Below are 8,768 nucleotides of genomic sequence, written 5' to 3' on the forward strand. Positions count from 1 at the left end.
CTCTTCTCCAGATTCTCCTCCCATCTACCAGGTGTTGAAGATCCTTGTCAAAATATGATCACCTCCTACGCATTCATTACTTTGTCTAATTCACCTGCTTGCTAGGTCGCGTTGGCTCTACAGATATTACCAAGCACCATGAATGAATTGCAATACTCAGCAGGTCAGGCAACCTCCGCAGAGAGTGAAACGGGGCCAATGTTTAAGATCAACGATCTTTCATCAGAACTGTAAAGCGTTAAGAGATGTAAACTGTTTTAAGTTATAGAGACATGTGGCACTGAAAGAGGCCCTTTGGCCGAACCCACGTCCATGCTGACCATCAAGTATGTATCTGCACTATTCCCATTTACCAGTTATCAATTTGGCTTGGGGGTCAAGTGTTTGTCTGGATACGTCTTGAATGATGAGAGTTTCTGCTTCCAGACTACCTCAAAGTTCTTTCTCATTGCCTCTCCAAACCTATTACTCCCTACCCGAAACCTCTGGCCACTTGTTTATGGTACATCTTTGTAGAGAGGGAAAGGGAGAAGGGGAGGGACGGGAAATAGAGAGAAGGCAGTTGGATGGTGAAAGGTGGGACTGACCAAAGTGATGATGCCACACTCAATTCAAGAGGTTGAAGGAGGCAAATCAACAAAACATTGGCACAGAAGAGATGTTGCTATGGAAATCTGAATCTTTATCAACAGAAGACAGACACAAAAAGCTGGAGTAACTCAGCGGGACAGGCAACATCTCTGGAGAGAAGGAATGGATGATGTTTCGGGTCGAGACCCTTCTTCAGACTGGTTAGGAATAAGGCAAACGAGAGATATAGGCAATGATGTAGAGAGATAAAGAACAATGAATGAAAGATATGCAAAAAAGTAATGATTATAAAGGAAACTGGCCATTGTTAGCTGTTTGTTAGATGAAAACAAGAAGCTAGTGCGACTTGGGACAGAGAGAGAGGGAATACCGGGGCTACCTGAAGTCAACAGATTCTGTTTGATAAAATGGGGAAGGGTTTACGATCTGAAATTGTCAATTTTATGTTGGGTCCTGAAGGTGGCAAAGTGCCTAATCATAGGATGAAAGTGCAGTTGCTTAAGTTTATATTGAGTTTTATTGGAATGGTGAAGGGGGCTAAGGATAGCAATGCCATAAAGGAGTGACGGCTTTAAGATGGCGGATGAATGGAGACTGAAGTTCACAAAGGAACACCAAAGGTTGAGCGGAGATCATTGTGGGCTGAAGAGCCCGTCCCTGTGCTGTAGCCTTCTACATGATTGAAGTACTGAAAAATATGAGAGGCATTGATAGGGTGGACAGTTAGAACTTTTTCCCCAGAGAGGAAATGTCCAAGACTAGAGAGCATAGCCGAAAGGTGAGAGGGGCAAAGGTTCCAAGGAGACATGTGGGGCAAGCTTTTTTACACAGAGGGTGGTGGGTCCCTGGAACGCACTGCCAGATGTAGCGGTGGAGGCAGATGCGATAGTGGCATTTCGGAGGCTTTCAGATGGGCACATGGATTTGCAGAAAGAAGGAGGAGATTAGTTTATTTTGGAATCATGATAAGCTGCAGAATTTGTCTTTGGTGTCCCCAACGCAGAAGATGGTTAGCAATGAATGCAGTGTATCAAGAAAAGGGAGTGCTCGGAATCATCAGCAACAATGATGAGTCGGCCTATAGGGAGGAGGTCCAGCTCCTAGCAGCATGGTGCACTGACAACAACCTGGCCCTTAACTCCAAGAACACCAATGAGCTCATTGTAGACTTCAGAAAGTCTAGGGGCGGCACGCACACCCCCATCCACATTAACGGGACGGAGGTGGAACGTGTTTCCAGCTTCAGGTTCCTGGGGGTCAACATCTCCGATGACCTCTCTTGGACCCACAATACCTCAACTCTGGTCAAGAAGGCTCACCAGCGTCTCTTCTTCCTGAGGAGACTGAAGAAGGTCCATCTGTCTCCTCAGATTCTGGTGAACTTCTACCGCTGCACCATCGAGAGCATCCTTACCAACTTTATCACAGTATGGTATGGCAACTGCTCTGTCTCCGACCGGAAAGCACTGCAGAGGGTGGTGAAAATTGCCCAACGCATCACCGGTTCCTCACTCCCCTCCATTGAGTCTGTCCAAAGCAAGTGTTGTCTGCGAAGGGCGCTCAGCATCGCCAAGGATTGCTCTCCCCCCCAACCATGGACTGTTCACCCTCCTACCATCCGGGAGGTGCTACAGGTCTCTCCGTTGCCGGACCAACAGGTTCAGGAACAGCTTCTTCCCTGTGGCTGTTACACTACTTAGCTCTGCACCTTGGTGATTGCCAATCACCCGCCTCCCCCCCCCCCCCCCCCCCCCCCCCCCCCGGACACTCCTTCCACCAGGAAAAAATAATTGCACTACTATGTCTGTATGCACGTAAATATATTTATTATTGCTCATATTCTATGTCGCTCTTCTAGGGAGATGCTAACTGCATTTCGTTGTCTCTGTACTGTACACTGCACAATGACAATAAAGTTTGAATCTGAATCCGAATCTGAATCCACAGCTCCATTCTGAAGTAAGACTGTATATCTACACATACCACCAGAGGGCATGGCACGATGGCAACCTTGCCAACAGTCTGTCATTTCGTCTATTTATAAAATTATTTTTAGTGTGTTTTAAAAGTATGTGTAAATAGACAATAGACAATCGGTGCAGGAGTAGGCCATTCTGCCCTTCAAGCCAGCACCGCCATTCAATGTGATCATGGCTGATCATCCACTATCAGTACCCCGTTCCTGCCTTCCCCCCCTTCCCCCTGACTTTGCTATCTTTGAGCCCTATCTAGCTCTCTCTTGAAAGTATCCAGAGAACTCCACCGCCCTCTGAGGCAGAGAATTCCAGACTCACAACTCTCTGTGTGAAAAAGTGTTTCCTCATCTCCGTTCGAAATGGCTTACCCCTTATTCTTAAACTGTGGCCCCTAGTTCTGGACTCCCCCAACATCGGGAACATGTTTGCTGCCTCTAGCGAGTCCAAACCCTTAATAATCTTATATGTTTCAATAAGATCTCCTCTCATCCTTCTAAATTCCAGAGTATACAAGCCCAGCCACTCCATACTCTCAGCATATGACAGTCCCGCCATTCTGGGAATTAACCTTGTGAACCTACGCTGCACTCCCTCAATAGCAAGAATGTCCTTCCTCATGTTCTCTGGTTTGTTTTATGTGGGGGGTGGGGGATGGGGGAGGGGAAAACTTTTCTTCAATCTCTTACCTTGCCGGATTGTTTTCTGGATCGTATCTCTGGTCGCTCTGCGGCCTAACATCATGGAGCTGGCCGCCTTGCTCAGGACTGACTTTGAGCCCCAACGCGGGGACGTGGACATGGACTTACCATCAGAGCCGATCTCTTGCCTGGGATCGATGCTCCAACAGCAGCCTGTGGATTTCACCATCGAGGAGCTCGCAGTCTTGGGTAGAGACCGATATCGGGAGCTCCAAACTATTCAGAAGGTTTTGACCAGCCCCGACCTGGGGTCAGATCGCCCGGCGCAGGGGAACTGAGATCTCCCCCGATGCGGGAGAACAATGAAGGGAAGCGATTGAACTTTTTATCGCCTTCCATCACAGTGAGGAATGTGGAGGAATCACTGTGGTGGATGTTCATGTTAAAATGTATTTAGTATGTTTTGTTGCATTTTTTTGGTATGACTGTATGGCAAATGAAATTCCTCGTATGTTGCAAAACATACCTGGCTAATTAAGTAGGATTATGATTATTACGATTTTAAAAAAACTCCCAGAATACATAAATCCACCAGCTTTCAACCCAATAGAACATTGCCTGCAAAACCAGCATTTATCCTTAATTAGGCCTTGAAGGGCCGTACTTACTACATTGGTGGGTTTAAGGTCACATTTTGGCCAGAACTGGTGTGTATAGCAGTTTGCAGTTAACAGTTTGCAACGTCAGATGGTTACTGAACAAAGAACACATCTTAATTGGAGTTCGATATGTCGAGTTACAGTAGATAATAGGGAAAGAGACTGAGCTAGCATAAACCTGATGGACCGAATGGCCTCCTTCTATGCAGTAAAACAATTGAGAACTATAAGAATTATTTTTTTAAATCAGATTAATAACCTGGACAAGTTTAACTACTCCCACTCCTTGATTACTCTGTAAGGTTGCATTAAATCACCCCTTAATTACTGTTATAGTCGGAAATGAAAAGATCATGTGAGGACATTTTTACTAATGAATGTTTCAAACCTGAAATTACACTGTGAGAGCATAACCCACATTGTGACTCAAGATTGATTTTATTTTATAGACAGAATTTACTGTATTTAATGACTGAATTAATTTACCCAAAAAAAGGAAATAACATATAAATATCTCCTGGATTTTAACACAGTGTAGTTAACATTTTTTTGTCATTCTTCACCTATTCATGTCTTTCAGCGATGCTGTCTGACCGGCTGAGTTATTCCTGCACATCCGATCTTATTTTTGTAAACCAGCGTCTGCAACTCCTTGTGCCTCTGCATTGTTTGTTTAGTTTGCCATTCCTTGGCTTCATTCTAGCCTTCCTAGGCGTCTGGGTGTGGAAGGAAGGTGAAGGTGGCATGGGGCATGGTTATATAACGGAGCAGGACACTCACACCTTGGACAAAGCCCAGAAGTCTCAGGACACCATGAAAGGACATAAATACACCATCACACACCCTTTGTTTTGTCTTTGGAAATTAAGAGATTCCTAGAATTGTTGGACAGGAATATAGAAATATATATTCATTGCTGCTTTTGTCTGTGGGGTAATTCCTTCTCTGTCAGAATTTGGAACTTGCAAAGAAAAGCTGATAAGAGTGCAACATCACCATCTCTTGGTTAGAACTGGTATTACCGCAGAAGCATTTTTATTTTTGCCTTTCAACCTTTGACTGAAGGCAACACTAAATTTAATTAATTTTAGTTTGGAGATACAATGTGGAAACAGGTCCTTCGGCCAACTGAGTCAGCCCTCTCTCTAGCTCGCTGCGTGCCCGATCCTAACGCAGAACCTCCACAAAATCTTTGGGCTTCGGGTAACCCCTGCACAAAGAGCCTCTGCTAACAAGGGCTGGCGAAAGGAAGGCTGTGCTGGTCAACGTGCACAGGGCGAGATGGCTGGGGGAAGCGCACTGCAACCACCGAACAGCACAGACCCTCCACTCAATCTATCGAATACTAAAGGGAAGGCATTTCGCAGTTAAATGTCTTATATCGGATTGGCGGCTCCTTCACAGGGCCAACCCTGTACTCAGTTTTCCTTGGGGATTAATCATTGCCTTAATGGTACATTCACACCGCCTGTAGGTAAAGCATCAGCCCACATCACACTGATACAGTCGCTGCCTGCCTCAGATTAAATATATTTTTACATATAAATTATGAATAAAGATAAGAAAATGTTTCAAACACCAGTAATATTTTCTTATTCCAGTAGCAAACACATTAAGGATTAAATTAAAATAATAAATTATTTAACTTTTTGAATATCTCATAATTGCAGATTAATGAACTGAACTAGAACTGGGACTGTGTAAGTAGTGTGTGAACAGCAGAACAAGAAAGGAAGCTAGTGAGTTGACAGAATTCTAGATTAATTCCTTGGTAGAATAGTTAACAATGTATACACAGTTTATACACCACTGTGTTCACTTTTTTTTAATCCCGAATGACCTTTGACAAATCCCATGATTCCTTGCGTATATTGTGATACCGAACTCGCTTATTAGCCGTCTGTAATGTTGCAGAAACGTAGGTGTTTAAAATTCTATTTAAAAACTAGACAAGAATCATTCAGTGTTTTGGAGACAGCACTTGATCACATGAAAGATACAAAACAAGGAAAAAACATGGGTAATATTTTACTCAGACATTCTTCGATTAGACTATTTATAAACGCATCTGAAGTCCTCCCATCTGTCCCAACTGAAATTACCAGGAATATTGAACAAGGTCTCCTTTCATCATTTAAAAAAACATCAATCATAACTCCTCTGTGGAAGAAAATATCCTTGCCTCCTTTGTCTTCATAGTTGACTATTATAATTCACCTCACTTTTCCCACATTGCTTCTGCTTTAACCATGTTTTCATTGGTTTCATGCTATAGGCCAGTGGTTCCCCAAGTAGGCGGTACTGCCCCCTAGGGGGCTGTGGGATTACCTAGGGGGGGGGGGGGGCACCAAGAGATATGGGGGTGACAGGAGTATGCTCATGGGACGACAGATGGCGCAATGGGCAAAGTGTTCGGCTGGCGACTGGAAGGTAGCCGGTTCGAACCCCGCTTGGAGTGCATACTGTCGTTGTGTCCTTGGGCAAGACACTTCACCCACCTTTGCCTGTGTGTGAATGTGTGTGAGTGATTGGTGGTGGTCGGAGGGGCCGTAGGCGCAGATTAGCAGCCACGCTTCCGTCAGTCTGCCCCAGGGCAGCTGTGGCTACAGAAGTAGCTCACCACCACCGAGTGTGACTGAGGAGTGTATGAATAATGCGATGTAAAGCGCCTTGAGTATTCTAGAAAGGCGCTATATAAATCCCATCCATTATTATTATTATTATGCTGAAGATGGACGGGGCATTGGGCTAGAGAGATGTCAGTACACGCTTGTCATGCTTACATTGCTCGGTTGTTCTGCCGTACACTGCACTGACCTCAAGAGCTGTTATTTGTAAGGCAACGAGAAACAGATAGTCATAGAATCATACTGCATAGAAACAGGCCCTTCGGCCCAACTTGCCCACGCCGACCAACATGTCCCATCTACACTAGTCCCATCTGCCTGCAGTTGCCCCATATCCCTCTAAACCTGTACCTAAATGTTTCTTGAACATTGCAATAGTCCCTGCCTCAACTACCTCCTCTGCCCCTACCTCCTCTGGCAGCTGGTTCCGTACATCCTTTGTGTGAAAAAGTTACCTCTCAGATTCCTATTAAATCTTTCCCTTATCACCTTAGACCTATGTCCTCTGGTTCTCGGTTCCCCTACTCTGGGCAAGAGACACTGCCCGTTCTATTCCTCTCATGCTTTTATACACCTTTCTAAAATCGCCCCTCAATCTCCTGCACTCCAAGGAATAGAGTCCCAACCTGCTCAATCTTAGCATACTAAAGATACTATAGGGGGGCAATATTTTTTGTTGTTGAGCAGTTCTTCAAAGAGAAGGAAATTCTAACATACTTGCTTCTGATACAGCACCATCAATGACTGGTTGCAACTGTGTTGTAAGTGTTGTCTACTTGAAAAAAACAGTGGCAGATGTCTTTACCATTCACTGTGTCATTCATTGCCAATATCTGATGGCAGTAAACCTCAGTGATCCCATGCACAAGTCATTACACACTGTAGTTATAGCAGTGAAAAAAGTTAAAGTCAATGCTCTCAATGATGCCAAGTGACTTTAAACCAAACAGTGTGAAGCTGGTATCACTTCATCAAGCCCACACATTCCATTCAGAATTTATTGAGCGTGAAGCAGTTAAATGTGGTATCTAAGACTTTTTGGTTTATTTTCATTTTGTTTAAAGATATAGCACAGAAACAGGCCCTTCAGCCCACCGAGTTCACACCGAACAGTAATTCCCTACACACAAGGGATTATTTACAATCTTTACTGAAGCCAATTAATTTACTAACCTGTACATCTTTGGGTTGTGGAAGGAACCCAGAGCACCCGGGGAAAACGCACACGGTCACAGGGAGAATGTACGGGGAGTTGGATGATCAGCCATGACCATATTGAATGGCGGTGCAGGCTCGAAGGGCCGAATGGCCTACTCTGCACCTATTTTCAATGTTTCTATGTTTCTAACTCCATACAGACAGCACACATAATCTGGATCGAACCCGGGTCTCTGGCGCTGTAAAGCGGCCTTTTCACGGGGCGACTTGACGCAAGAGTTAACCGGAGTTTAACATCGTGGGAACCTCGTGCGATAACAGTGCGGCATTCGTGGACCACCGTGGACCACCGTAGCGCTAACGGCAGGTCATCGTGTAACTTGGTCACTCGGGAGAAAATTCAAGAAAGTTTGAATTTCTCCAAGATTGACTTGTACACTTGTGGTTGAGTATTGCAACATTATATGAACGTAGTGGCGGCCAGTGCGATATCCGTAATAACTCTTGCGGGTACCGTGGGAACTCCTGCGAACGGTGAACCCGGAAGCTGGACAGAGGGAACAGAAGGTGAGTAAAAATTATCTTATGTGGGATTGAATTTAAAAAATAAATAAAAATAAAGATTTGCATCCGCATATGGACATCAACTTATTCATGAGTTATGTTAATGAGATTCAAGAAAATAACTATAATCTTTAAAAGGGACTTTAAAAGGGACTTTACTGAAAGGTTACGCATTTTTATGGTCCGTGAGAAAATTTTCACATGTACTTCTTTGAGAGATACAGGTCGGAGTCCTCGGGTCCAGGGGTCCAGAACGCTACCAATCAATGTTGTACAGAGACCCGTGTAAGGAGTGAACTGTACATGCTGGTTTAAACCGAAGACAGACACAAAAAGCTGGAGTAACTCAGCGAGTCAAGCAGCATCTCTGGAGAAAAAAAGCTGATGTTTCGGGACGAGACACATCTTCAGACTCAATTCCGATTAGGCTGTCTGAAGAAGGGTTCCGGTGTTGGGGGAGTCCAGAACCAGGGTCCCAGTTTTACAGTCTACCGTGGGAACTCTTTAACTCAGTAAAGTAAAGTAGCCTTTATTGTCATATCAGCGCACAGGCAG

The sequence above is a fragment of the Amblyraja radiata genome, chromosome 20, assembly GCF_010909765.2.
Source record: "Amblyraja radiata isolate CabotCenter1 chromosome 20, sAmbRad1.1.pri, whole genome shotgun sequence".
NCBI lineage: Eukaryota > Metazoa > Chordata > Chondrichthyes > Rajiformes > Rajidae > Amblyraja > Amblyraja radiata.